The following is an 18683-nucleotide window of genomic DNA, read 5'->3' on the forward strand; positions in this document are numbered from 1 at the left end:
CTTCCTTGGAGTATCGGGTTTATGGGGCCCTTCATTTCATCCTATGGGAATCAGTATATACTTGTTGGTGTGGACTATGTGTCCAAATGGGTTGAGGCCATTGCTTCCCCTACCAATGATTCCAAGGTTGTAGTGAAGCTGTTCAAGAGCATTATCTTCCCAAGATTTGGAGTTCCAAGGGTTGTTATCTCTGATGGAGAATCTCATTTTGTGAACAAGACTTTGGAAGGTTTGTTGAGAAAGCATGGAGTGAAACACAAGGTAGCTACTCCATATCATCCCCAAACTAGTGGCCAGGTTGAGGTATCTAATAGACAGATCAAAGCCATTCTTGAGAGGATTGTTAACTCAAGCAGAAAAGATTGGAGAAAAAGGCTAGATGATGCATTGTGGGCTTATAGGACTGCCTTTAAAACTCCAATTGGGACATCACCTTTCAGTCTGCTATATGGGAAGAGCTGCCACCTTCCTGTTGAGTTGGAGTACAAAGCTATGTGGGCTGTGAAGTTGCTGAACTTTGATATCAAGACAGCTCAAGAGAAAAGGGTCATGCAACTCCATGAACTTGAGGAGATTAGGCTTGAGGCTTTTGAGAGCTCAAAGATCTATAAGGAGAAGACCAAAGTTTTGCATGATCAAAAGATTCTGAAAAGGGAATTCAAGAATGGTGATCTGGTGTTGCTATTCAACTCTAGGCTTAAGTTGTTTCCTGGAAAACTTAAGTCTAGATGGTCTGGTCCCTTTAAGGTTCTTGAAGTCAGGCCATATGGAGCTGTTGTCTTGGAAGGAAAGAATGGTCAAGAGTTTGTGGTAAATGGACAAAGGATCAAGCATTATCTGGTTTCACAAAAGAAGGAGGAAGCTACATCAGTTCCCCTTCTTGATCCACCACCAGCCTGTTAAACAGGTTTCCAAAGTCAAACTTAGAGACTTTAAACAAAGTGCTCTTGGGAGACACCCCAAGCTTATCTTTGTACATAGTTCTTTTGATTTCTTCTATTTTCTTTTATGTTTTAGAACTTTTTGATGGGTTTTGTGAGTTGGTCTCAGGTTCTAGGTGATTTTTGGAGGACATAGCTCAGTGGTGAATGGAGAGAAGCATGTGAGAGGGCTGAGGGAAGTGTTTAGGGCCTGAAAAACTTGGAGAACGCCTCAGTGCTACCTAGGTGTGCGGTTTGGATCAAGAAGAGCCCAGGCCGCAGCAGGACTCGTAATTTACACCGGCCTGGGCGTGCTACCTGGTGAAAGAGGACCAGGCCGCACAAAGGAGTAGAAAGGGCCAAGGTGACTAAGTGGAAAATCCTGCGGGTTGGTTGTGCTAGCTGGTGTCCAAGAATCCAACCCGCAGCAACACTCGTAATTCACTCCTACTTGGATGTGCGACCTAGGAGCAGAGGAGCCAGGCCACATACAAAAGAAGAAAGGCCAAGAATTCTAAGTCCCAAACTCTGCTACCTGCTGCTGCGGCCTGAAACCCAAGGAAGCTAAGTCGCAGCCCAACTCGCAATTTACTCCGGGTTAGGCGTGCTACCTGGTGCAAGAAGACCAAGCCGCACAAAACCATGAAGAGGCCCGAAGTGTTTAAGTCCCAAATGCTGCGGCTTGAGAGTGCGGGTCAGAAGAGAGGAAGCTAGGCCGCACATCCATTCGCAAATTACTCCGAGTTGGGTGTGCTGGCTGGGAAAAAGAAGACCAGGCCGCACCAAACAGAACCAGTCCAAAATGTCTAAGTCCGAGGTTGTGCTAGCTGGTGTTGCGGGTAAGAAGAGAGGAGTCCAGGCCGCATGAAGACTCGCAAATTACTCCGAGTTAGGCCTGCTACCTGGAAAAAAGGAGACCAAGTCGCAGCATGAGAAGAATGCCGATGGTGTTTAAGTGCGAAAACCTGCGAGAAAGGAGTGCGACCTGGGAAACAAAAGAGTTAGGCCGCACATATGTTCGCAATTTACTCCGGGTTAGGCGTGCTGGCTGGGAATCTTAGTGACCAGGCCGCACGAAATCAAGAAGAGCCAAACACCTAAATGTGAAGGTGTGCGAGATGGGCGTGCTGGCTGGGAGCAAGGAGACTAGGTCGCAGCAAAAGAGGAATGGCCGAGATATCTTAAGTCCAAAAACCTGCGACCTAGTCATGCTACCTGGGAACATATAGACTAGGCCGCACGTATGATCGCAATTTACTCCGGGATAGGCGTGCTAGCTGGGAAGCATGAAGACCAGGTCGCAGCAGGAAAAGAAAGGCCAAAGTGTTTAAGTCCAAAAACCTGCGACCTAGTCATGCTACCTGGGAAATATGGAGGCCAGGCCGCACTAGAAGAGGAACCCCGAGGTTTTTAAATCCCAAACCCTGCGAGATAGTCATGCTACCTGGGAACAAAGGAGTGTAACCCGCACACATGTTCGCAAATTACTCCGAGTTAGGCGTGCTAGCTGGGAAGCAAGGGTTCCAGACAGCAGCAATGAGGAAAGATAAAACCCAGCTGAAGGACTTTTACTGTAACTTGGTCATGCGGGGTAGGCACAGAAGATCCCAGGTAGCACAAAAACATTTCCGGTTCTACACCGAGACGGTCATGCGGCTCGATCCCGACGGTTCCCGGTCGCACAAAGGAGAGAAAAGGAGGCCGGTCAACGAGAAAAGGACGGATCAAAGCCTTGACTGGTCAAAATAGATCTATTGACCACCAGTCCAAAGGCTTGACCCTGTCCCACACTCTCTCTTCCCCACCATAAACCCGAGTTTGCAACTCTTCCTCTCATTTCTCTCCATTGTTTTCATCATATCTCTCTCATTTCTCCACCAAATTTGTTGATTCAAAGTGCTCTGAACTCGTTTTTGAGTTGTTAACATCATCCTGATTGCATTTCGAACTCGTTGCATCTTAATCCCAAGGTATTTCATTCTGTTAAAATTCACCTTTTTCCATGTTCTTCAATGGTGATTTTTGAACTTCAAGGTGTGGAATCGATTTTAATAGGTTGTTTTAGACCTTGGTATTATTTTTATAAATGCTAGGGTGCTAGATAGTCTTGGAAAACAGAGCACTTTGTTTGTAATTCCTTGTTCTTGAGTTTTGAAAATTGTTGCAAGTAATTCATGAAAAAAAAATCGACTTTTTTAAAAAAAAAAGAGATGATTGGTTTCTTGCTGAGTCCTTGCTTTGCACTCTTGTTTTTTCATTTCTATGAACTTATTGGATTGATTCTTGGCTTGAGAAACTTGTTCATGTGGTTTTAAAATCGATTCTTGCAACAAATGTTTTCAAAATTTTAGAGAATTTTGTGAAGCTTGTTCTTGTACTAACATTGTTTTTGAGAATCTCTTGGCAGATGACTGAAAGAACCAACTCTCTGGCCAAGAAGAAGGGTACTGCATCAAAGGGCAAGGGTTTGGTCTCAGGGTCTTCACAGCCAAGAGAAAAAGGTCAAGGAGCAAAGAATACCACAAAGCAAGGGAAGTGTGATCCAGCGCCAAAAAGGACAAGGCATGAAGGAAAAGCTTTGGTGGTTGCTTCTGGTTCCAAGAAGAAGGGGAAACAGTTGGCTGTGGTTTCTGAGAGTGACCAGACTGAAAGTGACTCAAGCAGCTCAGCTGGTGGTTCACAAGGCACCATTGAAGAGGGATCAAAGAGGTTCAAAAAAACTGAACCAGAAACACTTGATTATCTGGCTAAGTTTCAACAGATAGAGATCCAGCAAGGGAGGTTCCCTGATGTAGACTTTCTGAAGAAGATTGGCATCTATGAAGATGTCAAAACTTTTCTTGGGAACATGGGTATTGAGTCACTTTTAGAGATGAGAGAGATTGCTTATGAAGAGGAATCTCAAGAGTTCTTGGCTTCCTTTGAAGCTTTCATTTACTACCCAAGGGATTCAAGAATTATTCAAGGAGATGGGCTTGGACATGTGGAATTGAATGAGATTTTTGGGTTTTCAACACCTAGAAATGAACTTCTCTCCAACCAGGTCAATCTCAGAAAAGATGAGGTCCAACTTCTATGGAGATCAATTGCTTCTGGGAAGTACACAACTGGAACAGCTAAATCATCTTGGATAAGGAATCCAGTGCTGAGATATGTTCACAAGATTCTCTCTCACAGCTTCTACTTCAAAATCGATGTTGGAAGAGTTCACAAAGGCGATCTGATGCTTCTTGGTGTGGGGCTGAAACAGCTGATGCCAACTCATGAAGATGGGGAACCCTATGAAGGGTATGAATACCCACTTTTCCTTGCCTCTCAATTAGCAAGGTCTTTGATGTTCTACAAAAAGTGCATTTGGGGTTCTACAAAGCAAGATGCAAAACTGGCCCATGGATGGGTGGTAACAAAGATTTTGAAAGCCAAGGGGTACAGATTCAAGGAGAACAAGGCAAAGTTTGATCTGATTAATGAAGCACATTTGTGTAAGATTGGCTTCCTCCAAGGAAGAGTGGGTACCAAGGCAGTATACAGCTTCAAGACTCTCATCGGTGAGCCAGCACAAACTCTCCTGCCCAATCCCTCCATCACCACAGTCCAAGTTAAGAGGAACATTCACTTCTTCTTGCTGAAGGAAGAGCTGTACAATGTCCAAACTGATCCACCAATCCTCACATACAAGCAAGCTTGCAGAGAAGAAGCTTCCAAGGGAAAGAGAGCAACCGCTGAAGATGCTACCACAAGTGCTGCTGGTGCTCAAGATGCTGATCTGCCTCCACCTCAAAAACGTTTTGGTGGAAACAGATACCACTTTGATGATTACAACTGGGAGGAACCAGGCACTTCAGGGTTCAGAGCTAAACAAAAGATTGGTATTCTCCAACAATGGTGCAAGTACCAAGACAAAACCATCCACAAGATGGCCAAGTGCATCAAGGAGATGAAGAAGAGGATCAAGAAGCTTGAAAACCCTTGCAAAGGTGGGGCTCCAGCACCAGTTTCACCAAGGAACAGAAAGGAAATTGGGGAGAGTTCCATGAACTACACAGCCCTGGTCACATATGGCACAACTTGGGTGGATCTTGACGACGGGTCTGATGAGGCAAGCCATCACTCTTGGGAGACACCACCCGGTCACACTTCAAACCCCTCTTACTCATTGGGGTCTGACTTCAACAGCTCTTAGGTAACACTCAAAACCTTGTAAATATGCATGTAGATTTTCTTTTTCTTTTTGCATTTTACTTGTTTGTTTTGTTTTCACTCCTTTCTCATGTTTTTATAACACAAGGGACTGTGTTATTTAAGTGTGGGGGAGGAGTTTCATCTTTTACTAATCATGTTTTCTCTGTTCTTATTTTACACTTTGAGTCTTGAGCCACATTCTAGTTGCATATTCATGTAGTCTCATCTAAGTGCATATAAAAACCAAAAAAATTGAAAAATCTGAAAAATTTTCACAAAAAAAAATGATCATGTAGTTGCATTCTCATTTTTAGGATTGAGTCTAGATTGCATGTTCATGTAGGTTGCATCTTGCAGGGATTAATGATAGGTTTTCTAGAGAGTACATCACTTTGAGAACTTGAACTGAATATGCTTGTGAATCTTTTTCTGTGCTTGAAAAGTCTGAAATGATATGAATCTGAGAAGCAAGTTTGAATTGAACTCAACTCTAATTAAGTGGGAACCTTGAACTTGACTTGAAAATATCTTGTGATGCATTGTTTAAAAAGCTTGTGGATACCGATATACATACTTGAGCTAGAACCATTGTTTTTACCACCCTTTTTCCTTAGCTCAAGTAGCTGAATCCGCATCATGGATCAGTTCCCTCACCTTGAACCCATCCTTCTTTCAAGCCAATGTTTGTGTGTTAATTGAAAGGCCACCTTGGATCAAACTTAGAAGAAAGTGTTAGGTTTAGAGCGACAAGGGCAGGTCTCATTGAGTGCTGTGTTCCAACATCAAGGAACTGAGAGTTTTGGCGAGGAATAAGTGTGGGGGAAAAGACTTGTTGGTGAGTGGAAAAAGGTGAGATGAGTGGAAAAGAGAAAGTGGAAATAGTTAGGGGGATGAAAGAAAAATAAATCAGTCTTGGAGTTTTGAGTTAAAGAAAGTGAGCTCTGGTGTGTTGAAAAGAAAGAGTCTAGCCTCTAAGTAAAAGGAAAAGAAAAGAAGCCAAAGAGCTCAAATGTTTTGAAAAGAAAGAAGAAAAGGAGGCTAGAGGTTGCAAAAGAAAAAGAGCTGTGTAAAGTTTGAACTCCAAGACTTGAGAGTGAGAGTGAAAAGTAAGTCCCCTAGTGAGAGGAAGATAAGTGTGAAAAGTGAGGTTCTTGAGAGAGTGAGAAAGAGAGAAAGCTTTGAGTAGAGGGTGGGGTGTGATGAGTCTTTGCCCTTGTATGCATAGGTTGCTTTTTACCTTTAGCATTCTGCCAAAGTTTGATCATTCATAGAGAGAGCCCTTTGCTGCATTAAACCCACGTGAACACTAATGAGATCATTTTAATCTCATAGCCTCTCCCTAGCCAAGCCAGCTTGTTTAAAAATTGCATCATGAGATTCAACTGATAAAAGCTTAATGAATGTGAAAGAGTTGAGAGAGAGAAGAACTTGTGGAGATTCCTTGCTGAGTTGATATGTATCTGAGTATGGCTTTGCATTGCATAATTGAGCATGAACTTGAATTCTCATTGTGATCACTTCTCTCAAAAAGGAAATGTGAACTCCCATGCATTCAACCTCTCTCTCTCATTTGTTCTTGTTTGCTTGAGGACAAGCAAAGGACAAGTGTGGGGGAGTTGATATGTTCATAATTTGCATCATTTAGGTTGCATAATTCATTCCAAGTCATGTTTTATTTCATGCATTTTAGGTCCTTAGGGTTTGTTTTAGAACTTAGGAGATGCATTAGGTCCCAATGAGTCTTTGCATGTTTTGAGTGTTTATCATGTGTATTTGGAGCTATTTGGAACTGGAAAGATGAATCCAGGAAGTGGAATGGTGGTCGAGGCTTAAAAAATGGTGAAATTGGGTCTTTGGAGCTTATCGGCCATTCTCGCGTACCAGGAAGGTTTTTATCGGCCATTTTCATGTACCGCGGGTAGACTTTATCGGCCAAAACGCGTACCGGCTATTGAATCTCTCGGCCAAAATCTCCGGGTGCAGACACGTTTCCGAAATCGCCTGTCCGGAGAACCTTCCGGTCCAATTCAGTTGTCGGGTGCTTCATCGAAGTTGGAGAGGATTGGATCACGGTTCCATATCAAGTGGAATCATGGAATTCGGACGCGTGAGCAGAAAGTTAAGCTCGTCGGAAGGAACCCCTGTCTCGCTGCTGTTCAGGACCAAGCCGATGAGCTGTGAAGAATGCGAAGGACGGTGCACTTCCAGGCCGATTCAGTTTCCGGGTTCTTCATTAGAATCAGATAAATTTGAGTCCTCTTTCCAGAACGTCCAAGATCATTCAATTCGGAGCTATGAGCAGGAAGATACGCTCTCCGGAATGGACACATGTCTAGACGCCTCTCTCTGATCGTGTAAATGCACTGCAAAGATGAGCCCTCCAGGAAGCCTTCCACTTCCCAAGCACCGAAACTTCCTTTACCAAAGTTGGATATATATGAGTCCTCTGTCCTCTGCAACCGGAATCACTCAATTCGGACAAGTATCTTATAAGTTACACTCTCCGGAATGCGAAGTGGTCCAAGCTGCTCTGAATGCTGCGAGATAGTCTTGCGACCTGGTTAACTCGCAGGCCTGAAGATGAATGCCTGGAAATTGATGCTGCGATTTGAGAAGTGCGGGTAAGCTATTACTAGATGAGGTCTGAGGTTCCCGAGCATGAAAAACGCTAAGTCCACAATCGTGCGACTTAGGCATGCGAGTTGGCCGCGCCTGGAACTAAGCCGCACGATCACTCGCAATCTACTCCGACTTGAGCCTGCGACCTGAGTGTAATGGATACCAACCCGCACGGTTTGTACATTCCCCAGAAACCGCCTTGGTCCTGCGAGTTGAAGAGGAAGAAGATTAAGCCGCAGCAAGACTCGCAAAACACCCCTACTTGGGCGTGCGGCTAAGACAAAGCGATTTAAGTCTCACAAGACAAGTTCTTCATCTACTGCGATTTGGGCATGCTACCTAGGAGACACTGGACCAACCCGCAGGATTCCCACTTTATCCATTAAAGCCGGGTCAGGACCCGGTTTGTTCCGGGCTGACCCGGTTCGTTTTTAGAGAGATATAAATACTTTTTAGGGTTTTTTCCAAAGAAAACTAAGCTTTATTCCTTTTGTCTCTTTCCTCTTTTGTGAAAAAGACTCCACTAAGAAGAGAAATATCGATTATTGAGTGTTTAATCAAGAGAGTCTAAGAGATCTTTGTGTTTAAAGCTGTTTTCTTCTGAATCTATCATATATCTCTTCATCTATACACTTCTAATCATGATTAACAACACATCTTGCAAAGGATCTAGTGTGTTGATCATGATTAGTGAGTAATCTCCATATTAAGGTCTTAGATATGTAGATTAGGGTGCTTAAGTGGTAGATTAGTGAGCTTGGGGGTTAGATCATGCATATTCCATTCTCTACAACTTGTTCTCTATGCTAGATCCATACAAATCATATGTGGTCTAGATTCTGAGCATTTCATGCACCAAAAGTGTTTGATGAAATGCCTGAACCAAGGTTGTTAGAGGTTTAAGTGTTATTCATCATGGGAATGATTGTCTATATGCTTAAATGACAGATTAAACTGATTCTTAATGCTTGTTAACTCATGTTTCACTGATGATGATTGGGTTAGAAACTGTTTTAGCATAGGAGTTAATACCTTCATGAGAGGATTAACTTAATTAAAGATGTTTATAATGAATGGTTTGCTTGATCATATGATTCATTAGCTCATTAGTTTATCACTGAAGGCACCCTAATCCATTATCATGTCTAAGACCTTTCTCATCATCATTCATACATTCTTATCATTTGTCATTGTTTAGTTCTTGTTTAATCATTTCATTAGTCTTTAATCCTGTTTAAGTTTGTAGTTGTCTTTAGATAATCAAAACCACTATTGTTTGCTTGAATTAAGAACTTGATCACATAGTTTAGTGTCTAACACCACATCTGGATTGATAAACCCCTTGTACTACAAGACAGGGGATTGATAACCTCTATAAAGAGCCTTGAAAGCTCTTAGTTATCACATCATGGGAATGATTGTTAAATACATGAATGACATATTAGAACTGTTTCTTAATGCTCATTGATTCATATTTCACAAATGATGATTTGGTTTGAAAATGGATTAGTGTAGAGGTTAGTGCCTTCATGAGAGGATTAATCTAGATTAGAGTTCTAAGTTAATTGGAATTTGAGATCATGTGATGTTTGCTTTATCTTTCTGTATAAGATTCAGTCTTTCTTAGCTCTTATTTTGATGCACAAAGAGGCTGTCTGGTCATTTTAGACTTGGAACCTTATGCTTGTTGATTGTTTATTCATCTAATGGGAATTAGTCTTGAATTGGTAATTAACAAAGGGATTTTTGTAATGAGAATGAATTAATCTGATTTGGAAGTCTAGACTAAAGAATAGCAAGTGTTGTATTGTTTGCTTAGCATCATGAATTCACATTTAAAGCACCCTGATCAATGATCACATCTAGAGGTTTAGTTTTCTCTTTATTTGAATTTGAGTGTTTGTTTAGTTTCTCTTGCTTGTTTAATTCTTAATTACTGCTTGTTCTTGTTTGCTTTATGTTTTTAGATCACCTTGTTACCAACTCATCTGCTTATTAGACTTGAATTAAGATAGCTCCTCATAGTTCTAGTGTCTAGAATCTCTCCATTTGGATTGATACCTCAAGTGCTACAATGACATGAGTAGTTGAGGAATTGATCAAGGATTGAAAAATTCCTACTATCAATATGCTAATGCGATACATATACAAACGGGTGCGATACATATACACCCCTTTTTGGTTACTCTTGATTCTTTTGTTTTTTTTTTTTTTGGTCTTTTCATTTCAAAACAAGGCATCTTCCGAAGGACGCTATTTCTAGACCGTGTGGAACCAGGCCTCCTACAACTACTTTTCGGAAAGCCCCTAGAGTGCTCTCAGGCTTCCCCAAGAGTCTAAAGACCAAGGGTGCGGTTTACGATGCCAAAATTTTGAGTTTAAGACCCCCTTCAGGGCATTTTTTTTAAACATAAGCCTCAGTTTTAGTGTCGTCAAACGTGGTGTCCTAACTTATATATCTTGGCACGAATGCTCGTCGCAGCTGGGCGGGAAAACCCATATAAACAGTGCAACACAAGCGAAGAGATTTCATTGCGAACTCAAAGCCAAATGATATATGCTAATGCGATACATGTACTGATGGGTACGATTATACCAGCACTAGTGCACTGAATCCCATCAGAACTCCGCAGTTAAGCGTGCTTGGGCGAGAGTAGTACTAGGATGGGTGACCTCCCGGGAAGTCCTCGTGTTGCACCCTTTTTTGTTCCTCTTGATTCTTTTGTTTTTTTTTTTTTTGGTCCTTTCATTTCAAAAACAAGGCATCTTCCGAAGGACGCTATTTCTAGACCGTGTGGAACCACGCCTCCTACAACAACTTTTCGGAAAGCCCCTAGAGTGCTCTCGGGCTTGCCCAAGAGTCTAAAGACCAAGGGTGCGGTTTACGAGGCCAAAATTTTGAGTTTAAGACCCTCTTCCGGGCGTTTTTTTAAAACATAAGCCCGGTTTTAGTGTCGTCAAACGTGGTGTCCTAACTTATATATCTTGGCACGAATGCTCGTCGCAGCTGGGCGGGAAAACTCATATAAACAGTGCAACACACGCGAAGAGATTTCATTGCGGACTCAAAGCCAAAGGATATATGCTAATGCGATACATATACTGATGGGTGCGATCATACCAGCACTAATGCACCGAATCCCATCACAACTCCGCAGTTAAGTGTGCTTAGGCGAGAGTAGTACTAGGATGGGTGACCTCCCGGGAAGTCCTCGTGTTGCACCTTTTTTAGTTCCTCTTGATTCTTTTGTTTTTATTTATTTTTTGGTCTTTTCATTTGAAAAACAAGGGATCTTCCGAAGGACGCTATTTCTAGACCGTGTGGAACCAGGCCTCCTACAACAACTTTTCGGAAAGCCCCTAGAGTGCTCTCAGGCTTGCCCAAGAGTCTAAAGACCAAGGGTGCGGTTTACGATGCCAAAATTTTGAGTTTAAGACCCTCTTCCAGGCGTTTTTTAAAACATAAGCCTCGGTTTTAGTGTCGTCAAACGTGGTGTCCTAACTTATATATCTTGGCACGAATGCTCGTCGCAGCTGGGCGGGAAAACCCATATAAACAGTGCAACACACGCGAAGAGATTTCATTGCGGACTCAAAGCCAAAGGATATATGCTAATGCGATACATATACTGATGGGTGCGATTATATCAGCACTAGTGCACTGAATCCCATCAGAACTCCGCAGTTAAGCGTGCTTGGGCGAGTGTAGTACTAGGATGGGTGACCTCCCGGGAAGTCCTTGTGTTGCACCCTTTTTTGTTCCTCTTGATTCTTTTGTTTTTTTTTTTTTTTTGGTCTTTTCATTTGAAAAACAAGGCATCTTCCGAAGGACGCTATTTCTAGACCGTGTGGAACCACGCCTCCTACAACAACTTTTCGAAAAGCCCCTAGAGTGCTCTCGGGCTTGCCCAAGAGTCTAAAGACCAAGGGTGCGGTTTACGAGGCCAAAATTTTGAATTTTAGACCCTCTTTCGGGCGTCTTTCTAAAAATAAGCCTCGGTTTTAGTGTCGTTCAAACGTGGTGTCCTAACTTATATATCTTGGAACGAATGCTTGTCGCAGCTAGGCGGGAAAACCTATATAAACAGTGCAACACACGCGAAGAGATTTTATTGCGGACTCAAAGCCAAAGGATATATGCTAATGCGATACATATAGTGATGGGTGCGATCATAGCAGCACTAATGCACCGAATCCCATCAGAACACCGCAGTTAAGCGTGCTTGGGCGAGAGTAGTACTAGGTTGGGTGACCTCCCGGGAAGTCCTCGTGTTGCACCTTTTTTTGTTCCTCTTGATTCTTTTGTTTTTATTTTTTTTTGGTGTTTTCATTTGAAAAACAAGGCATCTTCCGAAGGACGCTATTTCTAGACCGTGTGGAACCACGCCTCCTACAACAACTTTTCGGAAAGCCCCTAGAGTGCTCTCGGGCTTGCCCAAGAGTCTAAAGACCAAGGGTGCGGTTTACGAGGCCAAAAATTTGAGTTTTAGACCCTCTTCTGGGCGTTTTTCTAAAACATAAGCCCCGGTTTTAGTGTCGTCAAACGTGGTGTCCTAACTTATATATCTTGGTACGAATGCTCGTCGCAGCTGGGCGGGAAGCCCATATAAACAGTGCAACACAAACGAAGAGATTTCATTGCGGACTCAAAGCCAAAGAATAATGCTAATGCGATACATATACTAACGGGTGCGATCATATCAGCACTAATGCACCGGATCCCATCAGAACACCGCAGTTAGGCGTGCTTGGGCGAGAGTAGTACTAGGATGGGTGACTTCCCGGGAAGTCCTCGTGTTGCACCCCTTTTTTGTTCCTCTTAAGTTTTTTTTTTGTTTTTTTTTTTTTGGTCTTTTCATTTGAAAAACAAGGCATCTTCCGAAGGACGCTATTTCTAGACCGTGTGGAACCAGGCCTCCTACAACAACTTTTCGGAAAGCCCCTAGAGTGCTCTCAGGCTTGCCCAAGAGTCTAAAGACCAAGGGTGCGGTTTACGAGGCCAAAATTTTGAGTTTAAGACCCTCTTCCGGGCGTTTTTTTAAAACATAAGCCCGGTTTTAGTGTCGTCAAACGTGGTGTCCTAACTTATATATCTTGGCACGAATGCTCGTCGCAGCTGGGGCGGGAAAACCCATATAAACAGTGCAACACACGCGAAGAGATTTCATTGCGGACTCAAAGCCAAAGGATATATGCTAATGCGATACATATACTGATGGGTGCGATCATACCAGCACTAATGCACCGAATCCCATCACAACTCCGCAGTTAAGCGTGCTTAGGCGAGAGTAGTACTAGGATGGGTGACCTCTCGGGAAGTCCTCGTGTTGCACCCTTTTTTGTTCCTCTTGATTCTTTTGTTTTTTTTTTTTTTGGTCTTTTCATTTGAAAAACAATGCATCTTTCGAAGGACGCTATTTCTAGACCGTGTGGAACCACGCCTCCTACAACAACTTTCCGAAAAGCCCCTAGAGTGCTCTCGGGCTTGCCCAAGAGTCTAAAGACCAAGGGTGCGGTTTACGAGGCCAAAATTTTGGGTTTTAGACCCTCGTCCAGGCGTTTTTCTAAAACATAAGCCTCGGTTTTAGTGTCGTCAAACGTGGTGTCCTAACTTATATATCTTGGAACGAATGCTCGTCACAGCTGGGTGGGAAAACCCATATAAACAGTAATGTCGATACGAAGAGATTTCATTGCGGACTCAAAGCCAAAGGATATATGCTAATGCGATACATATACTAACGGGTGCGATCATATCAGCACTAATAATGGATCCCATCAGAACACCGCAGTTAAGCGTGCTTGGGCGAGAGTAGTACTAGGATGGGTGACCTCTTGGGAAGTCCTCGTGTTGCACCCCTTTTTTGTTCCTCTTGATTTTTTTGTTTTTTTTTTTTTGGTCTTTTCATTTGAAAAACAAGGCATCTTCCGAAGGACGCTATTTCTAGACCGTGTGGAACCACGCCTCCTACAACAACTTTTCGGAAATCCCCTAGAGTGCTCTCGGGCTTGCCCAAGAGTCTAAAGACCAAGGGTGCAGTTTACGAGGCCAAAATTTTGAGTTTTAGACCCTCTTCCGGGCGTTTTTCTAAAACTAAGCCTCGGTTTTAGTGTCGTCAAACGTGGTGTCCTAACTTATATATCTTGGCACGAATGCTCGTCGCAGCTGGGCGGGAAAACCTATATAAACAGTGCAACACATGCGAAGAGATTTCATTGCGGACTCAAAGCCAAAGGATATATGCTAATGCGATACATATACTGATGGGTGCGACCATACCAGCACTAATGCACCGAATCCCATCAGAACACCGCAGTTAAGCATGCTTGGGCGAGAGTAGTACTAGGAATGGGTGACCTCCCCGGGAAGTCCTCGTGTTGCACCTTTTTTTGGTTCCTCTGATTCTTTGGTTTTTATTTTTTTTTTTGGTCTTTTCATTTGAAAAACAAGGCATCTTCCGAAGGACGCTATTTCTAGACCGTGTGGAACCAGGGCTCCTACAACAACTTTTCGGAAAGTCCCTAGAGTGCTCTCAGGCTTGCCCAAGAGTCTAAAGACCAAGGGTGCGGTTTACGAGGCCAAAATTTTGAGTTTAAGACCCTCTTCCGGGCGTTTTTTTAAAACATAAGCCTCGGTTTTAGTGTCGTCAAACGTGGTGTCCTAACTTATATATCTTGGCACGAATGCTCGTCGCAGCTGGGCCGGAAAACCCATATAAACAGTGCAACACACGCGAAGAGATTTCATTGCGGACTCAAAGCCAAAGGATATATGCTAATGCGATACATATACTGATGGGTGCGATCATACCAGCACTAATGCACCGAATCCCATCACAACTCCGCAGTTAAGCGTGCTTAGGCGAGAGTAGTACTAGGATGGGTGACCTCTCGGGAAGTCCTCGTGTTGCACCCTTTTTTGTTCCTCTTGATTCTTTTGTTTTTATTTTTTTGGTCGTTTCATTTGAAAAACAATGCATCTTTCGAAGGACGCTATTTCTAGACCGGGGGGAACCACGCCTCCTACACCAACTTTCCGAAAAGCCCCTAGAGTGCTCTCGGGCTTGCCCAAGAGTTTAAAGACCAAGGGTGCGGTTTACGAGGCCAAAATTTTGGGTTTTAGACCCTCGTCCAGGCGTTTTTCTAAAACATAAGCCTCGGTTTTAGTGTCGTCAAACGTGGTGTCCTAACTTATATATCTTGGAACGAATGCTCGTCACAGCTGGGTGCGAAAACCCATATAAACAGTGCAACACACGCGAAGATATTTCATTGCGGACTCAAAGCCAAAGGATATATGCTAATGCGATACATATACTAACGGGTGCTATTATACCAGCACTAATGCACTGAATCCCATCACAACACCGCAGTTAAGCGTGCTTGGGCGAGAGTAGTAGTAGGATGGGTGACCTCCCAGGAAGTCCTCGTGTTGCACCCTTTTTTGTTCCTTTTGATTCTTTTGTTTTTATTTTTTTTTTTGGTCTTTTCATTTGAAAAACAAGGCATCTTCCGAAGGACGCCATTTCTAGACCGTGTGGAACCACGCCTCCTACAATAACTTTTCGGAAAGCCCCTAGAGTGCTCTCGGGCTTGCCCAACAGTCTAAAGACCAAGGGTGCGGTTTACAAGGCCAAAATTTTGAGTTTTAGACCCTCTTCCAGGCGTTTTTCTAAAACATAAGCCTCGGTTTTAGTGTCGTCAAACGTGGTGTCCTAACTTATATATCTTGGAACGAATGCTCGTCGCAGCTGGGCGGGAAAACTCATATAAACAGTGCAACACACGCGAAGAGATTTCATTGCGGACTCAAAGCCAAAGGATATATGCTAATGCGATACATATACTGATGGGTGCGATCATACCAGCACTAATGCACCGAATCCCATCACAACTCCGCAGTTAAGCGTGCTTAGGCGAGAGTAGTACTAGGATGGGTGACCTCCCGGGAAGTCCTCGTGTTGCACCTTTTTTAGTTCCTCTTGATTCTTTTGTTTTTATTTATTTTTTGGTCTTTTCATTTGAAAAACAAGGGATCTTCCGAAGGACGCTATTTCTAGACCGTGTGGAACCAGGCCTCCTACAACAACTTTTCGGAAAGCCCCTACAGTGCTCTCAGGCTTGCCCAAGAGTCTAAAGACCAAGGGTGCGGTTTACGATGCCAAAATTTTGAGTTTAAGACCCTCTTCCGGGCGTTTTTTAAAACATAAGCCTCGGTTTTAGTGTCGTCAACGTGGTGTCCTAACTTATATATCTTGGCACGAATGCTCGTCGCAGCTGGGCGGGAAAACCCATATAAACAGTGCAACACACGCGAAGAGATTTCATTGCGGACTCAAAGCCAAAGGATATATGCTAATGCGATACATATACTGATGGGTGCGATTATATCAGCACTAGTGCACTGAATCCCATCAGAACTCCGCAGTTATGCGTGCTTGGGCGAGTGTAGTACTAGGATGGGTGACCTCCCGGGAAGTCCTTGTGTTGCACCCTTTTTTGTTCCTCTTGATTCTTTTGTTTTTTTTTTTTTTTTGGTCTTTTCATTTGAAAAACAAGGCATCTTCCGAAGGACGCTATTTCTAGACCGTGTGGAACCACGCCTCCTACAACAACTTTTCGAAAAGCCCCTAGAGTGCTCTCGGGCTTGCCCAAGAGTCTAAAGACCAAGGGTGCGGTTTACGAGGCCAAAATTTTGAATTTTAGACCCTCTTTCGGGCGTCTTTCTAAAAATAAGCCTCGGTTTTAGTGTCGTCAAACGTGGTGTCCTAACTTATATATCTTGGAACGAATGCTTGTCGCAGCTAGGCGGGAAAACCTATATAAACAGTGCAACACACGCGAAGAGATTTCATTGCGGACTCAAAGCCAAAGGATATATGCTAATGCGATACATATAGTGATGGGTGCGATCATAGCAGCACTAATGCACCGAATCCCATCAGAACACCGCAGTTAAGCGTGCTTGGGCGAGAGTAGTACTAGGTTGGGTGACCTCCCGGGAAGTCCTCGTGTTGCACCTTTTTTTGTTCCTCTTGATTCTTTTGTTTTTATTTTTTTTTGGTGTTTTCATTTGAAAAACAAGGCATCTTCCGAAGGACGCTATTTCTAGACCGTGTGGAACCAGGCCTCCTACAACAACTCTTCGGAAAGCCCCTAGAGTGCTCTCGGGCTTGCCCAAGAGTCTAAAGACCAAGGGTGCGGTTTCCGAGGCCAAAATTTGAGTTTTAGACCCTCTTCTGGGCGTTTTTCTAAAACATAAACCCTGGTTTTAGTGTCGTCAAACGTGGTGTCCTAACTTATATATCTTGGTACGAATGCTCGTCGCAGCTGGGCGGGAAGCCCATATAAACAGTGCAACACAAACGAAGAGATTTCATTGCGGACTCAAAGCCAAAGGATATATGCTAATGCGATACATATACTAACGGGTGCGATCATATCAGCACTAATAATGGATCCCATCAGAACACCGCAGTTAAGCGTGCTTGGGCGAGAGTAGTACTAGGATGGGTGACCTCTTGGGATGTCCTCGTGTTGCACCCCTTTTTTGTTCCTCTTGATTTTTTTGTTTTTTTTTTTGGTCTTTTCATTTGAAAAACAAGGCATCTTCCGAAGGACGCTATTTCTAGACCGTGTGGAACCACGCCTCCTACAACAACTTTTCGGAAATCCCCTAGAGTGCTCTCGGGCTTGCCCAAGAGTCTAAAGACCAAGGGTGCAGTTTACGAGGCCAAAATTTTGAGTTTTAGACCCTCTTCCGGGCGTTTTTCTAAAACTAAGCCTCGGTTTTAGTGTCGTCAAACGTGGTGTCCTAACTTATATATCTTGGCACGAATGCTCGTCGCAGCTGGGCGGGAAAACCTATATAAACAGTGCAACACATGCGAAGAGATTTCATTGCGGACTCAAAGCCAAAGGATATATGCTAATGCGATACATATACTGATGGGTGCGACCATACCAGCACTAATGCACCGAATCCCATCAGAACACCGCAGTTAAGCATGCTTGGGCGAGAGTAGTACTAGGATGGGTGACTTCCCGGGAAGTCCTCGTGTTGCACCTTTTTTTGTTCCTCTTGATTCTTTTGTTTTTATTTTTTTTTTTGGTCTTTTCATTTGAAAAACAAGGCATCTTCCGAAGGACGCTATTTCTAGACCGTGTGGAACCAGGGCTCCTACAACAACTTTTCGGAAAGTCCCTAGAGAGCTCTCAGGCTTTCCCAAGAGTCTAAAGACCAAGGGTGCGATTTACGAGGCCAAAATTTTGAGTTTAAGACCCTCTTCCGGGCGTTTTTTTAAAACATAAGCCTCGGTTTTAGTGTCGTCAAACGTGGTGTCCTAACTTATATATCTTGGCACGAATGCTCGTCGCAGCTGGGCCGGAAAACCCATATAAACAGTGCAACACACACAAAGAGATTTCATTGCGGACTCAAAGCCAAAGGATATATGCTAATGCGATACATATACTGATAGGTGCGATTATGCCAGCACTAGTGCACTGAATCCCATCAGAACTCCGCAGTTAAGCGTGCTTGGGCGAGTGTAGTACTAGGATGAGTGATCTCCCGGGAAGTCCTCGTGTTGCACCCTTTTTTGTTCCTCTTGATTCTTTTGTTTTTTTTTTTTGGTCTTTTCATTTGAAAAACAAGGCATCTTCCGAAGGACGCTATTTCTAGACCGTGTGGAATCACGCCTCCTACAACAACGTGTTGGAAAGCCCCTAGAGTGCTCTCGAGCTTGCCCAAGAGTCTAAAGACCAAGGGTGCGGTTTACGAGGCCAAAATTTGAGTTTTAGACCCTCTTCTGGGCGTTTTTCTAAAACATAAGTCCCGGTTTTAGTGTCGTCAAACGTGGTGTCCTAACTTATATGTCTTGGTACGAATGCTCGTCGCAGCTGGGCGGGAACCCCATATAAACAGTGCAACACACGCGAAGAGATTTCATTGGCGGACTC

At 43.5% G+C, this 18683-nt stretch overlaps 13 non-coding genes and 3 pseudogenes across 13 annotated transcripts; all 16 read left to right on the plus strand.

Moving 5' to 3' along the window:
• The first annotated feature begins 10303 nt into the window (after positions 1-10303).
• Positions 10304-10422, plus strand: LOC112089512. Its single transcript, XR_002901150.1, has one exon. It is a non-coding gene; the product is annotated as a 5S ribosomal RNA (ribosomal RNA).
• Positions 10423-10828: 406 nt separating this feature from the next.
• Positions 10829-10947, plus strand: LOC112089645. Its single transcript, XR_002901270.1, has one exon. It is a non-coding gene; the product is annotated as a 5S ribosomal RNA (ribosomal RNA).
• Positions 10948-11355: 408 nt separating this feature from the next.
• LOC112089523 lies at positions 11356-11474 on the plus strand. Its single transcript, XR_002901161.1, has one exon. It is a non-coding gene; the product is annotated as a 5S ribosomal RNA (ribosomal RNA).
• A 409-nt stretch (positions 11475-11883) lies between these two features.
• On the plus strand, positions 11884-12002 carry LOC112089638. Its single transcript, XR_002901263.1, has one exon. It is a non-coding gene; the product is annotated as a 5S ribosomal RNA (ribosomal RNA).
• Positions 12003-12408: 406 nt separating this feature from the next.
• Positions 12409-12527, plus strand: LOC112089479. Its single transcript, XR_002901117.1, has one exon. It is a non-coding gene; the product is annotated as a 5S ribosomal RNA (ribosomal RNA).
• A 411-nt stretch (positions 12528-12938) lies between these two features.
• LOC112089580 lies at positions 12939-13057 on the plus strand. Its single transcript, XR_002901215.1, has one exon. It is a non-coding gene; the product is annotated as a 5S ribosomal RNA (ribosomal RNA).
• A 407-nt stretch (positions 13058-13464) lies between these two features.
• Positions 13465-13581, plus strand: LOC112089651. Its single transcript, XR_002901276.1, has one exon. It is a non-coding gene; the product is annotated as a 5S ribosomal RNA (ribosomal RNA).
• Positions 13582-13987: 406 nt separating this feature from the next.
• LOC112089310 lies at positions 13988-14108 on the plus strand (annotated as a pseudogene).
• A 410-nt stretch (positions 14109-14518) lies between these two features.
• On the plus strand, positions 14519-14637 carry LOC112089592. The gene has a single exon (XR_002901225.1). It is a non-coding gene; the product is annotated as a 5S ribosomal RNA (ribosomal RNA).
• Positions 14638-15043: 406 nt separating this feature from the next.
• Positions 15044-15162, plus strand: LOC112089316 (annotated as a pseudogene).
• A 410-nt stretch (positions 15163-15572) lies between these two features.
• LOC112089641 lies at positions 15573-15691 on the plus strand. Its single transcript, XR_002901266.1, has one exon. It is a non-coding gene; the product is annotated as a 5S ribosomal RNA (ribosomal RNA).
• A 407-nt stretch (positions 15692-16098) lies between these two features.
• On the plus strand, positions 16099-16217 carry LOC112089649. Its single transcript, XR_002901274.1, has one exon. It is a non-coding gene; the product is annotated as a 5S ribosomal RNA (ribosomal RNA).
• A 408-nt stretch (positions 16218-16625) lies between these two features.
• LOC112089639 lies at positions 16626-16744 on the plus strand. Its single transcript, XR_002901264.1, has one exon. It is a non-coding gene; the product is annotated as a 5S ribosomal RNA (ribosomal RNA).
• A 406-nt stretch (positions 16745-17150) lies between these two features.
• LOC112089311 lies at positions 17151-17267 on the plus strand (annotated as a pseudogene).
• A 404-nt stretch (positions 17268-17671) lies between these two features.
• LOC112089603 lies at positions 17672-17790 on the plus strand. The gene has a single exon (XR_002901235.1). It is a non-coding gene; the product is annotated as a 5S ribosomal RNA (ribosomal RNA).
• Positions 17791-18200: 410 nt separating this feature from the next.
• Positions 18201-18319, plus strand: LOC112089642. Its single transcript, XR_002901267.1, has one exon. It is a non-coding gene; the product is annotated as a 5S ribosomal RNA (ribosomal RNA).
• The last annotated feature ends 364 nt before the right edge of the window (positions 18320-18683 follow it).

Source organism: Eutrema salsugineum, unplaced genomic scaffold (genome assembly GCF_000478725.1).
Source record: "Eutrema salsugineum unplaced genomic scaffold, Eutsalg1_0 scaffold_12, whole genome shotgun sequence".
In the NCBI taxonomy this organism is placed as follows: domain Eukaryota; kingdom Viridiplantae; phylum Streptophyta; class Magnoliopsida; order Brassicales; family Brassicaceae; genus Eutrema; species Eutrema salsugineum.